The sequence below is a fragment of the Mesoplodon bidens genome (assembly GCF_964165515.1).
Source record: "Mesoplodon bidens genome assembly, chromosome: 4".
In the NCBI taxonomy this organism is placed as follows: domain Eukaryota; kingdom Metazoa; phylum Chordata; class Mammalia; order Artiodactyla; family Ziphiidae; genus Mesoplodon; species Mesoplodon bidens.
This window is the reverse complement of record NC_138160.1, coordinates 82,628,939-82,646,099: the sequence shown is the minus strand read 5'-3', so window position 1 is coordinate 82,646,099 and position 17,161 is coordinate 82,628,939. Positions and strand designations below refer to the sequence as shown.

The window sequence follows — 17,161 nt, the reverse complement described above, 5'->3', positions numbered from 1 at the left end:
AAATACTGAAATTTAAAGAGTGGATATATGTATATGTATAACTGATTCACTTTGCTGCACACCTGAAACCAACACAACATTGTAAATCAACTAGACTTCAACAAAAATTTTTTTTAAAAAGAAAAAGAATACTGAAATTTATAAATATTCTAACAAGTCACAAGGCTATGTTTCTTTGGTATTTGTTTGTTTTACATAGTGTTGAGATACATTTAAAATATTAAGCATCACTACTGTTAGAGTAGGAGTGAAACTTAATTTTATAATAAAATACAGTTAACCCTGGGTTACCAAAAGCCCATTTTCTTCACATTTTATATTCTTCCTCATTAAAATAATATTGCTCAGTTAGGTTTTTATTAGTAAGAACCTGCTGTATAAAAAAATAAATAAAATAAAATTCAAAAAAATAGTAAAAGTATACGTTTAGACAGAAAAAATTATAATATTGCTCAAAGCATATACTACCTGTATTGATCACCAAAATTTTATTGTCTTATCTTACAAGTGTAGCACATATATAATTAAGCAGTTGGTAAACCTGTAGAGATGGAGCACAAATAAGGCCCACAAGGTACTGCTGTGTAATGTATCTACTAACAGGTTGTCTAGGGCAGTTGTTACATTTGACTGCAAGAAGAAAATTAACTGGTTTCTGTTCATTGCTGTGATTAAACAAAGAATGGGTTCCTTTCTTTCAGTTTCAGAGACTAGAGATTCTGAATGCTTTTTATTTGCAGTAGGTGACTGAATAAGTTTCTAAGAACATGGTACTGCTGCCCCTTAAATTAGAAATTTGGCAAAACTCAAAATTATATCACCCAGTAATAAACTACTAAGAAGGATCAAGCAAGAAGCAACTATCCGAATACAAAAGGCTAAATAGGGCTTTCTTCAAGATGCTACTTCTACATTTACCTAAACTATGTAAAGAGATATGAAGAGGCCAGTGGCTGTCAGTAGAATACAATATGCTACTTTTATCTAGTCTTTGATGTGTGATCTTTTTCTAAGCACGTATGACCCTGTTTGAACACCAGCCATGTGTATTGCCACGTACCCCAAGGTAGAAATTATTCCTTCTCGGTTGGCATTTAATAAACCAACCCTTGTGCCACTGCCATCAGTGCCATATAAAATTAACTGTTTCAGTGGGGTAAAATCAAAGGCTAGCTGGTATAATACAGTAATGCTGATGGCCACAATCCAGGATTTATTTAGGGAAAAAATAATCAATAGCATTAATATTATCAATTTCACAACTATTAAGGTAAAGAAAAAGTTCCAGTGAACTCCATACTCAGTTAAATGTTCCTGATAGCCTATGGATTTTATAATGACTAATCGTCCCATTCCTAGGAAGAGTAATGGCCAGAGTACAATGACTTTGTAAGATAACAAAGTCTGGACCCTTTTGTATATTTTCTCCTAACCTTTGGACAAACCATTGCAGTCCCTAAAATAAAACCTCCTACTCCAAAATCCATTGTTCCTATCCCACAGAGCTCGGTTTTGGCAAATCTTCTGGAAAAAAGTGGGAAGTCCACAGCCAAAATGGCAACAGCAATAAATGCACTGTTAATTACACAGAAACAGAGATGGCTGGGACTGACTTCCAAGAATTTTTCAAGGATTTTCTGGACAGACATTCTGGCATAGCAAGTTCTCCCGCAGTATATTTCATAGAGCAGCCCTGCCCCCAAGATAATTACAACGAGGTCCTCAAGGAGGACAAATGAAGAGAAAATGGTCAAAGTGGTCACTAGAGGAACTATTAGGAAAACAAAGTGAACGAAGAATACAGTTCTCCAGGTATGTGAAGAAGAACATAAATGCTGTGAGAGAATGATCAGGAGCCCTCTACACAGGGTACAGAGTAGAGGACAGAAGACACTTTTTCTTCTTCCTCATGTGCTCCTGGTGGTCTCGGTGCCCCACTGTAGAGAGCCATGTAAGCTTCTGCCTTCCAAGCAGTGCTTCTGGCTGATGCAGCTATTGACATGCCTTCCTCACCAAGATTAATGAGTACTAGCTTTGGATTTAAAGTGAGAGATGTGTGACTCTTGCTTTCACTTGAATATTTAGAATCATTTGTAGGGTTATTAATTGGTCTAATTTCAATATTGTGTCCCAGGGAATAGGGAGGCCTGAGGAGAAGGAGAGAGACAGGGGAACTGCCTGTTGGTGGGGCAATCAGAACACACACAACATTTGTTGATTGTTTGCCATTTTATATAGGTGTGATTGGTGGTGCCCCAAAACAATTGTAATAGTATCATCAAAGCTCACTGATCACTGCTCACCATAACAAAAATAATAATAATGAAAATGTTTGAACTATTATGATAATTACCAAAATGTGAGAGACTTGCAGTCAACACATGCTGTTGGAGAAATGGTGCCAATTGACTTGCTCGACACAGGGTGCCGCAAAGCTTCAATTTGTAAAAAAAACAATATCTGCAAAACACAATGAAGCAAAGCACAAGAAAATGATGTATGCCTGTGTCTACATTTATTTATCTCTCTATTGTTTTTTATCCCAATTTTTTTCAGCTAAATGCTTAAAGGTGAGTAGGATGTGTAAGTAATCACAGGCTCAAAGTCCTTTGCTTCACATATTTATTTAAATTAAAAATACTATTAGGAATCATTAATTTGAAAACATAATTGAAATATTTTGTAACTGAGTACTAATTCGTTCTGTCAGTGGTTTGACAAATTATTGGTCTTACTCCATATTAATCTTTTTTTAAAAATTTTATTGAAATATAGTTGATTATTAACTCTAGTTAATAAATTTGTTTCTTACAGGAGAATTTGTGATTCTGAAACATCTTCATTTTTACTTACGTGTGTCACTACAGTAAGTAAAAATATTGTGCATGACAGTCAGGTTTCACACTATTAGAGAAAACAATTACAAATAAGGAAAGGAGGAAGCCTAGAGTGATCCCTGTAGTGATAGATTGGAATGAGAGTTATCAGTGTGATTACACACACACACACACTCACACTCTCACACAAATGGGTAGACATAGAAATATATAGATGTACATGTTTGTATGTAGGAACAGTATCTAATGGCAGTATATAACACCATCCAAACCTTGCTTTCTAAATACTATTTTCCAATAAAAAAAATCAGGGCTCCTCGGAAAAATCTTGTGAGGTTAGGTGAGTTACAAGGTAAGCCTAGAACATCAGGATGCTAATTAATGAAGTGCTCAAAAATATGGTAAAGTCATAAAAAAAAAAGACACTATCACCAACATGAAGATCTCAATGGCCAAATCTGGGACAATTTGAGCAACAAAATAAATAAGGATATTCATTTTTGAACAGTTTATGATAAATTATGGATATAAAAATTATGGATAAACTGTGGACTAATATAAATATTCATGATCCTCCTTATAAAAATGAATAATTGAAAAAAATAATGGAGAAGAGCAGGTCTTTCTTAAAGTAGAATGTAGAAGGAACAATGGAAATAGGAAATTTCCATTAGGCAAATACCAGAGAAAGAAATATTGTATACAAGATCCATGATGATAAAGTTAGCGGGTGAAAGTGTCAGAAGAAACAGATTGTTTGCGTCTTATTGTATTCAAGGACACTGAAAAATTTGTTGAGGAAAGAATGAATAAGGCTTAAATTGAAGTATTTAGATGTTATTGTTAAAATGATTATGGGGGAAAATATTTGATCAATGATATGGTACTGTACTAGTATAATTAAGCATGAATATTTGGAAATCTTTAAGTAGAAAAATGAAAACTCACTGCTATGGAAATACTGTGAACAAAACTGCAATCTGTTAGATGCCTGATCCTAGGTTTTTTTAGATCAACAACTTTGTGATGGACTGTGGAGTGATAAATATTAGAAAATTGTGAGATCAAACTTTCAACCTCTGATTTACAGCTTTTGTTTGACAGTCTTCGGGCATTTGGTTCTAGTTTTCTGTGCGATATATTTCTGTAAGACAATATCTTTCTATCACCTCCATTTTTTAAACATTGCAAATGAAAAAAATAATGTATACAGGCAGTTGCTCTCCCTTTCATCAAAACTATCTGAAAGAAAAATGCATTGGAATAAAATTAATTAATTATATCTGAGAGTTAAAACACATAGTAAACCTTTCTTTAGAATATATGCAGATTTATATTTAATAAAGAAAAATAATTTAAAATGGAGGTAATATTAATAAACATATTTCATTCTCTCCAAACAAGTAAAATGAAAATTATCATAGGGAATTTGTTTAAAAGGATGTATTTTATTTGTTTCCATAAGAAAATACTAATCAATGAGCTATACCCAGAGTAAGCTCTGTTTTAATCTAGGGCAGCTCATGTAGTATGAGAATGTTCTATCAGAAGACTTAATGGAATAAGCCATATGTAAAAGACAGTAGATATTAAAATATTTAATCCAATTCCCAGAAAGGAAGTCCAGTACCTTGAAATCTTACTGAGTATATAAACAGTAAAAACAATTTCTTATGGAATTAAAATAAACTGTAAGTTCTACTACAAAGGAGTAAAAAGGAGAAGGAAGAAATAATAAAAACTGAACAAATAAATATGTTAGAAAATTGACTAAACTGGCAATGGATAAATTAATCAACAGTTACAAAACAAGGCTCCATATGGCATTTTTCCTTAATATAGAATATTTTATTTATATTTCATATAAATTATTAGATTTACTTCATAAATTATCTCACTGCATGCAGTATCTCTTGTCAACCTACCACAGAAGATTTACTTCATAAATTATCTCACTGCATGCAGTATCTCTTGTCAACCTTACACAAAAATGTAAGCTAAACCACACATTTGATGCTGTTACTTCCCTAGTGAAAAACTTGTAGAGCCTCTCTTTGTCCTGAACAGGCTCAGCAAAAAAGGTTTCTATTTTTGGCTTAAATCCATTGTTCAGAGACCATGTTGGCTCAGCATTAAAGTGTGCTTTGATCAGTGACAAAATAATTAAGCCTGTTTGGTTTGAGAAGGTAGTGGTAGTATTAGTGCAAGTTTATGCCGTCTTTGTCCTTCAGGCATGGATTTTAGCTCCTTACCAAGGGAAACATAGCCTATCATGTTTTGGATAAAACCTAGTTAACTTTCAAGCTTCCATCTCCAGGAATGCCCTGTTTGGAACTATATCACATGTGGCACCCCACACCTATCAGGCTTCATACCTTGGCTTGTGATCTCCACTCAGTGTAACATAGCCTTATCACAAATATCCTACCCCATCTTTCTTTCACTTCAACTTTGCCCTTCCCAGCAAACATTTTTGCCCAGCTAATTCAACTTATCTGTTTTTTTTAACTTTATATTTTGTATTGGAGTAGAGTTGATTAATAATGTTGTCCTAATGTTCAGGTGTACAGCAAAGTGATTCGGTTATACATATACGTGTATCTATTCTTTTTCAAATTCTTTTCCTGTTTAGGTTGTTACATAATATTGAACAGAGTTCCCTGTGCTATACAGTAGGTCCCCATTGGTCATCTATCCTATATATAATAGTGTGTGTGTGTTCATCCCAAGCTCCTGATTTATCCCTCCCCACAGTGTTTCCCCTTTGGTAACCATAAGTTTGTTTTTGATATCTGTAAGTCTGCTTCTGTTTTGTAAATAAGTTTGGAGCTCCTTGTTGGTTATCCATTTTAAATAATATTGTATGATATCACTTATATGCAGAATCGAAAAAAAATTGACACAAATGAACTTATTTACAAAACAGAAACAGACTCACAGACTGAGAAAAAGAACTTATGTTATCAGGGGGAATGGTGGCGGGGAGGGATAGTTAGGGAGTTTTAGATTGACATGTTAACTTATCTTTTGATCACAACTTACACAGAACTCATATTACTTGCTATTTTAGTTAACAAGCAGAGTGCCTACTGTGTGCTAAATACTATGCTGGACTCTGGAGGTAAAGCTATCAAAAATAGACTTTTTCACCATCCTTATGGACCTTGCAGTCTAGAAATAATGAACTTATACAAGTAATTATACGTTTATACTTGAGATAGGTTTTATTAATGGCAAAGGTCATATAAAAAACATCCTAGGGCTTCCCTGGTGGCGTGGTGGTTGACAGTCCACCTGCTGGTGCAGGGGGCGCGGGTTCGTGCCCTGGTCCGGGAGGATCCCACGTGCCGCAGAGGGTCTGGGCCTGTGAGCCATGGCCGCTGGGCCTGCGCATCCGGAGCCTGTGCACTGCAACGGGAGAGGCCACGGCAGTGAGAGGTCTGCGTACTGCAAAAAAAAAAAAAAAAAAAAAAAAATCCTAAAACCTTCCAGGGTATGCTAAGAGTCTCTCCTGTATGCTTACATATTTTTCTCACTGTAATAATAGTCTTTCCTGGGGCAGGTCTAAAGTACTGAATATATTGCTTCAGCCCTAGCAGGTGTTTAATAAATGTCTCTTTAACTTAAATATGTGAAATTGGTCATCCATAAATCATCAGTAAATTGACTTCCTTGATGCCTTGTTAATAAAAATGTTTATGTCTCAAATAAGTCTTTGCAGATGATACATTCATTTTCACTTAAGTGAGTTTTCACTCTTCACTGAGACCTGGGTGGAAAAAAAAATTACCACTTCTACTCTATGCTGTTTTCCCCCTAAATGAAACTTTCTATTAAAGACTGGCTTATACAGTTCTCAAGATATGGACACCTGGAGCATTTTAGGTTAAAAAAAAAAAAAAAAAGCATGTCAGGACATAGCAATATCTGGAATGGCTTTTTAAAAAATTATTTAAATGTGATTTGGTTTATTGCCTGAGGCTTTAGAGACAAATTTCTGAAAGAATATGGATGAACTCTGAACATTTATTGAGGTTTCTTCACTAATTTATTAGACAATATCAGAAAATAGGCTCCACTGTAATTACAAAGTCTGTTCAGGGTTGCTATTGGCTATCATTAGTTTACTAACACAGAAAGTAAAGAACATTGTATACATTTCTCTAAAAAATGAACCCTAACCTCCACGATGACCAAGTGGACTAAGGCATGCAGGCAACTCAGCAAGAGAGTGGAATGAAATCAGTTCAGCTTATTAATAACATGGTTCAGAATATGATCAAATATTTGCCTGATATTTAATTGGTTCTTGCATCTATCTCCATATTTGGAAGAGGTCTCAGACCAAGAGATAAATCTTGTCCCTTAGAGTATTAGGCAGAAACTACACATACAGTAGTTGGCACATTTCCCACAGTAATAGGACTATTTTTCTATGGTGTTTTCATTTCGTTGTAAAATTGAGCACTTAGGGCACACCAAAATTTAGTACTGAAGCAATACAGAACCTAACGTGATGCAAGATGTAAGCTATTCAAGTTAGCTATAATTAAAAAAAATTTTTTTAAGTGTATTGAATAGTAGGTGAAAATGTTATATGATAAAGTTTAGCATATTCTGATTAACGTGGCAGGTAATATATTTAGGTACTATATTGACAGTTATTGCAGTCATTTGATTAAAAAGGGCACACAAACCAAGCATATAATGAACAAATATACTGAGAGAAAATCTGTTAACAAGATGCTAATTTTTATGTAGTTGGTTAAGACATTATGTTTTTAACTCTGACATATATGTTGGCCTTCTAAAATTATTTCAACTTTCATAATAGTTGAGACAAATGTTGAGTTTCTAATGTATAATGAAGATTTTATTCTGATCTGAATAGCAGAAGTCACTTTTTAGATTAATTTTTAGCAATGTTTCCAGAAAGACCTCTTAAAATAATATATATACATCCATGGAAAACATTTATGTATCTATTCTGGCCCTACCTTGAGTCTCCATGCTCTAGATTTCATCTACACTCAGTACATCTCATGCAATAAACCTGAGCCTTAGATTTTTGCTCTCTCATTTGCTTAATGAATTTTTTTTCTTTAATTCACTGTGAATCATGATATTTGGTCAGTTTTCTCACTGATATTCTATTTGACGGACTCAATAAAATCTAACTTCTTCATTGCTTCATAAATAAAAAGTTAATCAAAATAAATAAATAAAAAGTTAATCAAATATTAATTTAGTGCTTGTTATGTGCTAGTCACATACATAGTTTTGACAGGCCAGTCAGGGAAACCATGGAGGCATACAGTGACATGCTACCTCTTCTGGAGATAATTTTTGCAGATATATTGTGTTGTACATTGTAAATATGTACAGCTCACATCATAGTCTTCATACCAGTGTCATTCAATAAGGAGTCTATCAAAATTTCCTCTAGACATTTTTTAATGTATGAATTCTTGAGGATCTAGTTCAGAGTTACATAATCACAATTTCTGGGGACGAATTCTGACCATACTTCAGTTAAGGACCACTAATTTTTATTGTGGCCCCATTTATAATCACATATATTCTTATATATTTCTTGTGTGTATTATATATTTTTTATAAAGTTTAAAAAAATTATTAGAGTATAGTTGATTTACAATGTTGTGTTAGGTTCATGTGTACAGCAAAGTGATTCCAGTATACATATACATATAGTCATTCTTTTTTAGATTCTTTTCTCATATAGGTTATCACAGAATATTGGTAGAGTTCCCTGTGCTATACAGTAGGTCCCCGTTGGTCATCTATCCTATATATGATAGTGTGTGTGTGTTCATCCCAAGTTCCTGATTTATCCCTCCCCACAGTGTTTCCCCTTTGGTAACCATAAGTTTGTTTTTGATATCTGTAAGTCTGCTTCTGTTTTGTAAATAAGTTCATTTGTATCATTTTTTAATTAGATTCCACATATGAGTGATATCACATGATATTTGTCTTTGTCTGATGACTTCACTTAGTATGATAATCTCCAGGTCTGTCCATGTTGCTGCAGATGTCATTATTTCATTCTTTCTATGGCTGAGTAGTATTCCATTGTATATATGTACCACATCTTCTTTATCCATTCATCTGTCGATGGACATTTAGGTTGCTTCCATGTCTTGGCTATTGTAAATAGTGCTGCTTTCTCAAGATATATGCCCTGGAGTGGGATTGCTGGATCATATGGTAGTTCTATTTTAGTTTTTTAAGGAACTTCCATACTGTTCTCCATAGTGTTTGTACCAATTTACATTCCCACCAACAGTGTAAGAGGGTTCCCTTTTCTCCACACCCTCTCCAGCATTTATTGTTTGTAGACTTTTTAATGATGGCCATTTTGACCAGTGTGAGGTGGCACCTCATTGTAGTTATGATTTGCATTTCTCTGACAATTAGTGATGTTGAGCATCTTTTCAGTCATCTGTATGTCTTCTTTGGAGAACTGTCCATAAGTTAAGTTTTAATTATGTACTTTAATACCACATTTATATTTTGGAACTAAAGTAGGTAGTGTAACATTGTTGTCAAATTATTTCATGTGTGTTAGAGTCCATTACACAACTAGACTGCTAGTATCTTGCAGGGGAGAGCATGGTTTATGCTACTGAAATATCTAACCAAAATTTCAATTCTGTTTTCTCTTAATAATTTTTCTAGATCGATTGATGTACTTTTCTTAGTAATGAACTGTATTCACCCTCCCCCTTTCTGTCCAATTTCTGTCCAATTTCTCTCCCAAGGTGACACTCTTATATGTAGAGATTAGAGCAAGAGCATACTGCCCCACTAATTAGTGGGATTCTAGGCAAATTTTCAAGGGAAAGAGAGCAACAGCTGTTGATCATCACTCTTAGAATATTTACATAGTTGTTATCCAGAGTATCTGGAGGTCCTGCACTGAGAAAAAAAAAACTAAGGTTCTACCACTGTGGTTGAAGTATCAATATAGTGGGTAATAGGCTATTTTGGGTACCATTGGTACAGAAGAAATAAACCTAAGCTCTAAAGTGTTTTTAAGGTTTTGAAGAGTTCTTTTTCCATAAATGATGAAAAAGTCTGCCCCAGAAAAGTTTGCAGATCCTCATTCCTTTGGGCTTACTATTACAAAATCACTTTTAATAACAAACAACAACATGAATATTAAGGTCAAATATTTAATAGTACATCACAGGTCAGGACTTGTTAAGTGCTGTATAAGCACTGTCAAATTTAATTCTGATAATATGTGGTAGACACTGTTATAGCTTTTATATTATGAGTGTTTTTTCATATGTAATATTGACATGAATTTTATGAGAGTAATTGGTCATAAATTATAGATTCTCTGAACTCATTCTACAAGCATTTATTGAGCCCCTTTATAAGTACTATACAGAAATAATGATGACAGTCACTTGAGGCAGCCTGAAATATGTTCAATACCTTTATCTCACGAATCAGCCACAATAGTGTGTTCATAAAAGAAAAGCTGTGTGGTGATATATGTTGGTAAATGCGGCTCACTTCCTTTGCTTCAGTCATTGGCAAAAATGAGAACTCAGAATTGGTATCAAAACTGAACATAAGGATAAATCAATGTAAAAATTTGCAGAGTAAATGATTGGATGTATAAATCTTAATCAGAGTAATCTGAGTTGGGTAATTAGAGAAATTGGGTGGAGATTTAGGTGAAACAGTATTTGTTGTGACTTATTAATTGTTGAATCTGGGTGCTTGGTGTATTTATATAATTTTACATAATGTTAAAAACTAGAAAAAAGATAGATCGATGTGTAATTTAAAACTCTGAGTTCACAAGCAACCAAATAGTTGTTTTGTCTTAATATGGTAGTTCAATTCAGCAAATGCATGAATCTCTCTTCCTCAACCAAGATGCAATTAGCATCCATGAAAATATACAATTTTCCATTTGCCTTTGCCCACCTATAATAATTGTGCCTAATGGCCATCTAAATTATTCATTTTATATGGTGAACAAGTGATTATTCTTAAAACAGATCCTGTGCTCTTTTTTTTTTTTTTTTTTTCTTTTTGCGGTACGCGGGCCTCTCACTGTTGTGGCCTCTCCCGTTGCGGAGCACAGGCTCCGGATGCGCAGGCCCAGCGGCCATGGCTCACGGGCCCAGCCGCTCCGCGGCATATGGGATCCTCCCAGACCGGGGCACGAACCCGTATCCCCTGCATCAGCAGGCGGACTCTCAACCACTGCGCCACCAGGGAGGCCCCCTGTGCTCTTTTAAATTGCTTTTCTTCATTCTCCAGTTGGCCCAGACCATTACTGAGTTAACCGTTTCTTAATGAAGAATACTGCCTCACTGAACTTTGCTTTGTCTGTGAATCAGAGGAATAATTTGAAATTCCTAAAGTCCAGAACTGCATCTCAAAATGAGATGGCAAAATGCTAAAGTTTTGTATCTTTTCACTAATGGCCTTTTTCTGAAAAGCTTTTTCCTTTTCTTTAGAAACAGAACACTTTCAGAGGATATACTTAATACCTGTAAACCTGGATACAAATAGTCTGTGTGCTGATGATTCTAGGAAGTTAATTTTATCTATTAAGAGATAAACAGAACTTATAAAATGAATAGAAACAGGCAGTATGAGGGTAGAGGGGCAAAAAGAAGGCTTAGAATAATGCTTTTACTTCCTTCTTTCTGCCACCCCCAGCACTTCCTGTAGAGGAGAAGCTACAGATCAAATTGCTTGAGTCCAAGGCATTGATAGGGTGATACTTTTTAGAAGGTGAGATCATTGTGCTAAAGCTGTGGTGCTTCCTCCATTCTTTCATATTTTCCATTTCCTTTGTGTACCATCCACTTTGGTATGGTTAAGGTTTGACTAAGTGGGCTATTGGCTGTACATATCTGATGACCTCACTTGCCTTGCTACTTTGATTCCTGTTAGGGAGGCAGATGAAGCAAATAAAGCCCAAGTTTAAGAAACAAGGAAAGTAAGGGCTTCCATTAAACTATGTACTGCATCACAGCCTTTACCAGACCTGTTTCATGGTGTGACTTTAGCTTATATGCTAATACCCTGGAATTTTAATTTGTATATTGTTTCTTTTGTATATCCATCTCTTCGTGTGTGTGTGTGTGTTCAAGTGAGGACCATCAGAGGTGATTGGTGAGATGTTCCTGGTATCCTGGGTCAAAATAACAAAACTACCAGCAGAAAGCCTTAATTCTACAGACTGTACATGCACACTTAGCAATGGCATAATTTTAACACTATATTATTTTTTGATTTAAAGGCTGAAGACTTGGTTTATTTTATGAAATTATTTCAGAGAGCAAATAATTATTTTTAAGCTTGTGGGTCTGACTCAATGGCTATGTAAACAGTTGGTGCAAACCTGCCAATTAGAACTTGAAAGTTACAAAATCCAGAAAGATTTACTTTTATATCACCTGTGTTTTCTTGAGCTTCTGGTTGACACAGCATGTCTCTAAGATATGGAAATCGCTTCTCCTCCTTTGCTCCCTTCAAGTGCCAGGAATTGATTTTCCAGCGAGCAGGAGCATCATGCCCATCTGTGTCCTTTTTCTTTTTTTCCTTTCCCTTGACTTTACCTTATAGTTAGTCAGAAATCAATCACATAACCCCAACAGTGTCAAAACTGTAGTATTCTAAATGTCTCAGCTGTGCACCTCCAAACTTCCATAAACCCCCTATTTTTATGATCAAGGACACATATATGCCTAATCAAGTGCGTTCATACAGAAACACTCATTTAGCTAAATTATTATGTATTATAATAAAAAAGTAGTTATTTTAATGCAAAATTTTTCACTATAATGATAAAATATTCATGTAATATTTAAATATGAAGTGAAATTAAAACATGTAGACACAATTTATTATAACTCATCAATGTAATAAATTAGCATTCTTTGAGTATACAACTTTTAAATGAGTCTTTCCCTCTCCTTTGATAATACAGGAAATGAATTTAAACTTTCTTTAAAATAATAAATATGAAGGCATAATCAAATATAAAGTTTGACTTCTAAACTTAAATTTTTTAATCCATAAACATTGCCTGAGACAATAGACTTGAAATAAACATTTTATCAACTTATGTGGATAATAGTACAGGCATACCTCAGATGTATTGCAGGCTTGGTTCCAGACCACCACAATAAATCAAACATTGAGTTAAAGAAAATCACACAAATGTTTTGGTTTCCCAGTGCATGTGAAAGTTAGGTTTACACTGTACCATAGTCTATTAAGTGTGCAAGAACATTATGTCTAAAAAAAAAAAAACAATGTACACACCTTAATTAAAAAGTACTTCATTGGGCTTCTCTGGTGGCGCAGTGGTTGATAGTCCGCCTGCCAATGCAGGGGACACGGGTTCGTGCCCCCATCCGGGAAAATCCCACATGCCGTGGAGCGGCTGGGCCCATGAGCCGTGGCCGCTGAGCCTGCGCGTCCAGAGCTTGTGCTCCACAATGGGAGAGGCCACAACAGTGAGAGGCCCGCGTACCGCAAAAAAAAAAAAAAAAAAACTTTATTGCTGAAAAATGCTAACCATCATCTAGCCTTCAATGAGTCGAAGTGTAGTAAAACAAGTATGCCTGTGCTGAAAATTCTGTGATGGACAAATGTATTGGACTGTTGAAGGTACTTTGTGGACTTATATGGGGTAGGATATATTCTAGGAATGGGGATACAGCTATCAGATTTCAGCTGTCTCAGAAATACCAAAGCCATGGATAAATGAAATGTACTGGTGGAAGGCATAAATGCAGAGCAGAGGGAGCCACAGCTGCTAATTCCAGTGTCTCAAAATATGATACTAAGTCTTTACCTCTAAACCTACTACAATTGCTGAGTAGGAATTTATGCTTTCTGTTTATGTATCTTCTGATTTCAAATAAACCCTAAAAAAGTCATAAGTCTGCGCTTTGTAATTGTGATATGTCCAATTTTGTAAATGTTGGCAAAAAATGTCTTTGGAAAACCTTTGTATAGACTAACACTATAGAGGCAAAGTTAGACATATCTTTCAGAGGAATTCCATCAGTAAATGTTGTGTTGATACCAACATTTTATTATAAATTATTGATTTGATCAATTCTCCACTTAAAATCTTTTAAAGTTTTTCTGTAGTCCACCAATTAAATACTGATTTCTCAGCAAGCCATTTTCTGTCCTCCACAATATAGGTACAACCTCCATTAAATAAATCCTTATATCTTTCTTTTCCCATGTTTGCAAGTACCTTTCATCATACCATTTTCATCTACTCTTCCATGTTTGTTTCAAGGCCCATCTCAAGTGTTTTATTCTTCAGAAAGCTGTTTTTCCCCCGACCCTATATTTGGATTTTATCTTTCCTTTTTCCTGAAGCACCAGGGGATATTTATCTTCTCAAATGACATTTAAGTCTGTTTGCTCAATGGTCACAGAATTGCTTGGGTATTCCATAGACAAAGGGCACATTTTAGTCTCAGAGCATACCTGGCTTTGGCTTGGAATATCAGGGTGTTTTCAGTGTTGTAGGTATGATGGAAAGTAAGAACTAATGTTGCTGAGTACTTATTCAAAGCTGGGTGCTTGGTTTTATCACTGAGAAATATTCAAGTTGTTTTTTATTCTTCCAGTGTTTCATATTTTTAACGAAAACAACCAGTATATTTAAGCTCTAAGAACTTTATATGTCAGAGAAAATGATATTTGACCTGTGCACCTCATATCCATTCACTTGCATGTTGCCATGCCCATGTGAGCTGGGAAACCTATTGTAAGTGTAACCTTAAAGCATTAAACAAAATGACAGCTGTTAGCTGTAATATGAAGAAAAAATTATAAGGGTTGTTCTTGGTTATTTTTCTGATAGTGCTAAAAACAGTTGTATGCCTGTTGTTTGTGAAAGAGCTGTTATTTCAGAGGATTGTCTTTTATTCTATGCTGTGATTCATGTCAGCTCCAACAGCTTTCATTGGATCAAACCACTTGCTTCCAGTCTATCATCCTTCCATTTATTCCATGCATAGTTTCCAGAATCATCTTCTTAAAATACATATTGATCATTCTATCTCTCTGCTCAAATGGTTTCTCATGAATTTTAGAATAAATTCCACTTCCATACCAATGCATTTAAGAATCTCTATAATCTAAATCTAACCTAGCCCTTGATCATTATTTCTCTCCTACAATCACTCTATGTTGGACAAATTTATTCCTTAACAAAAATATTTTGAAGCTGTATCAGTCAGGGATTAATCCAAGAGATAGAAAAATCTCTAGGTTTTTTAACAAGAAAGATATTCAGTACAGGGAATTAAGTGACTCCAAAACTGATGGAAATGCTGAAGGCCAAAAACCAGATTCTAACTCAGGGTCCAGGAATAATTTCCACAATGAAGAGATGATTCACTAGGGCAGCCTCTTCCTCTGAAACCACCACAGAAACTAATGTCAGAATCAAAAGTTCCTTCCAGAAATGACACCTGACTTTCAGAAAACTGAAAAATGGGCTATGGAACAAAGCTGCAGAGAAAGTACCACCAGTACTGGGCCGAAAATTGTCTCCGCTGTATTTCTGCCTTTCAGTCATGCTTTTCATCATCACTTTGGGGAACACCAGTTTCTCCTTTGGGGAGGGAACACAAAGTCTCTGGGAGACAGTGGTTGTCCTTCAGAAAGTTTCTTTTTCGGATGTATCAACATTTGATTGAGGTCCTCAAATGTTTATCATATAATATTATTTAGAAGCAGAGAAAGTGTTCTTTGGTAAAGGATTTAAAAGACAGATAAAGATAATTTGAGATTGAGAGTTCAGATATCTGAAAATCTAAATTTATCTCAGTGGATTTAATTTCTGTTCATAATAACAGAGCAATATAGGAAAGATCATTTGTGATTTGGCCACTTTATACATGTTATCTCATAATCTTTTCAACCACTTTCCATCTACTACCCTTGTAGGTATTTGTATTCCAACTTAATAATCTGTGAAAAGTAAAAAGATTTTCTCAAGTTTAAAGAGAAAAGGGTAGCATTCAAAGTTAATTATGACTGCTATCAATGTTCTTTCTTCTATAAAATAACACTCATTTTTTATGTTTAAATTTATGCCAGTAGAAAACATTAAAAACTTATTGTGATTTTTGCATTGTTTAAAACTGTGGAAGGAAGGTAAATGGAAATAAACATGTTCCAGTTAAACTCTATAAAAAGGTAATTCTAAGTATATATTATTGTGAAAGAACAATTTACATTATTTAAATGACGGAGAGAGGATTATTTGGCAAGTATTCAAGTTACTCATAGGGGAAAAACAATAGTATTTCACATTGCGGACAATTATTTTTACAATGTGTACTTTTTTTCCCCTTAATAATTGCATGTTCCCTCTTGTCACATCTGCACAAGACAGAATAATTAATGTACATTAGCTACATTGAGGAAGGGACGTTTGGTTTTAATTAACATTGGACCATAAGAAAGGCAATTTACTTTATATTACCATTCATTATTTGATGCACACATACACATACATACATACAGAGTCTGCAAAGAAAGGCAACTATGTGAAATGTTAGAAAGCTTCTCAATCTGGAGTTTAAGCCTAACTAAAAATATACAAAATGTTTTTGCAGAATAATTCCTTTCTTCTCTTTGATGTTTTAGACAGTTGTGTGGCATCTAATGTAAAATGATTTAAAACCAGAAGTTGGTTGTATGGTGATTATTCCAGAAGTGAACTGGACAATCAACAAAGCTCCTGGTGTTCATATCACAAGAGCAGTAATGCAGAACTCACTGGAGACTAAAATAACAATGTAGGGACTTCCTGGTGGCGCAATGGCAGGCAATAAGAATCTGTCTGCTAATGCAGGGGATGCTGGTTCGATCTGTAGTCCGGGAAGATCCCACTTTCCACGGAGCAACTGAGCCCATGCGCCACAACTACTGAGCCTGCTCTCCAGAGCTCATGCCCCACGACTACTGAAGCCCGCATGCCTAGAGCCCGTGCTCCACAACAAGAGAAGCCACCACAATGAGAAGCCCATGCAACGGGCAACGAAGAGTAACCCCTGCTTGCTGCAACTAGAGAAAATCCGCACGCAGCAACAAAGACCCAACGCAGCCAAAAATAATTTTTTTAAAAAATCACAATTCATATTCATTTCAAATTATAACTTAAAGAAGCAGGACTGATACCTCTGACTTGTCTAATACATTTTGATGAAAAAGAAATTTATCTTATAATTGAGTGAAGTGTCAATTAAACCTTTTAATATACGTAGGAATGCATTTAGATTGCCTGT

At 35.0% G+C, this 17,161-nt stretch overlaps 1 pseudogene across 1 annotated transcript; it reads right to left on the bottom strand.

Annotated features, from left to right (window-relative positions):
- Window positions 1-477: 477 nt before the first annotated feature.
- On the bottom strand, window positions 478-15,444 carry LOC308616332 (phosphatidylinositol-glycan biosynthesis class W protein-like; annotated as a pseudogene). The gene is made up of 3 exons: window positions 15,393-15,444; window positions 12,232-12,448; window positions 478-1,902 (listed from the first exon to the last, which is right to left on the bottom strand). The product of its transcript is annotated as a phosphatidylinositol-glycan biosynthesis class W protein-like (transcript).
- Window positions 15,445-17,161: the final 1,717 nt, after the last annotated feature.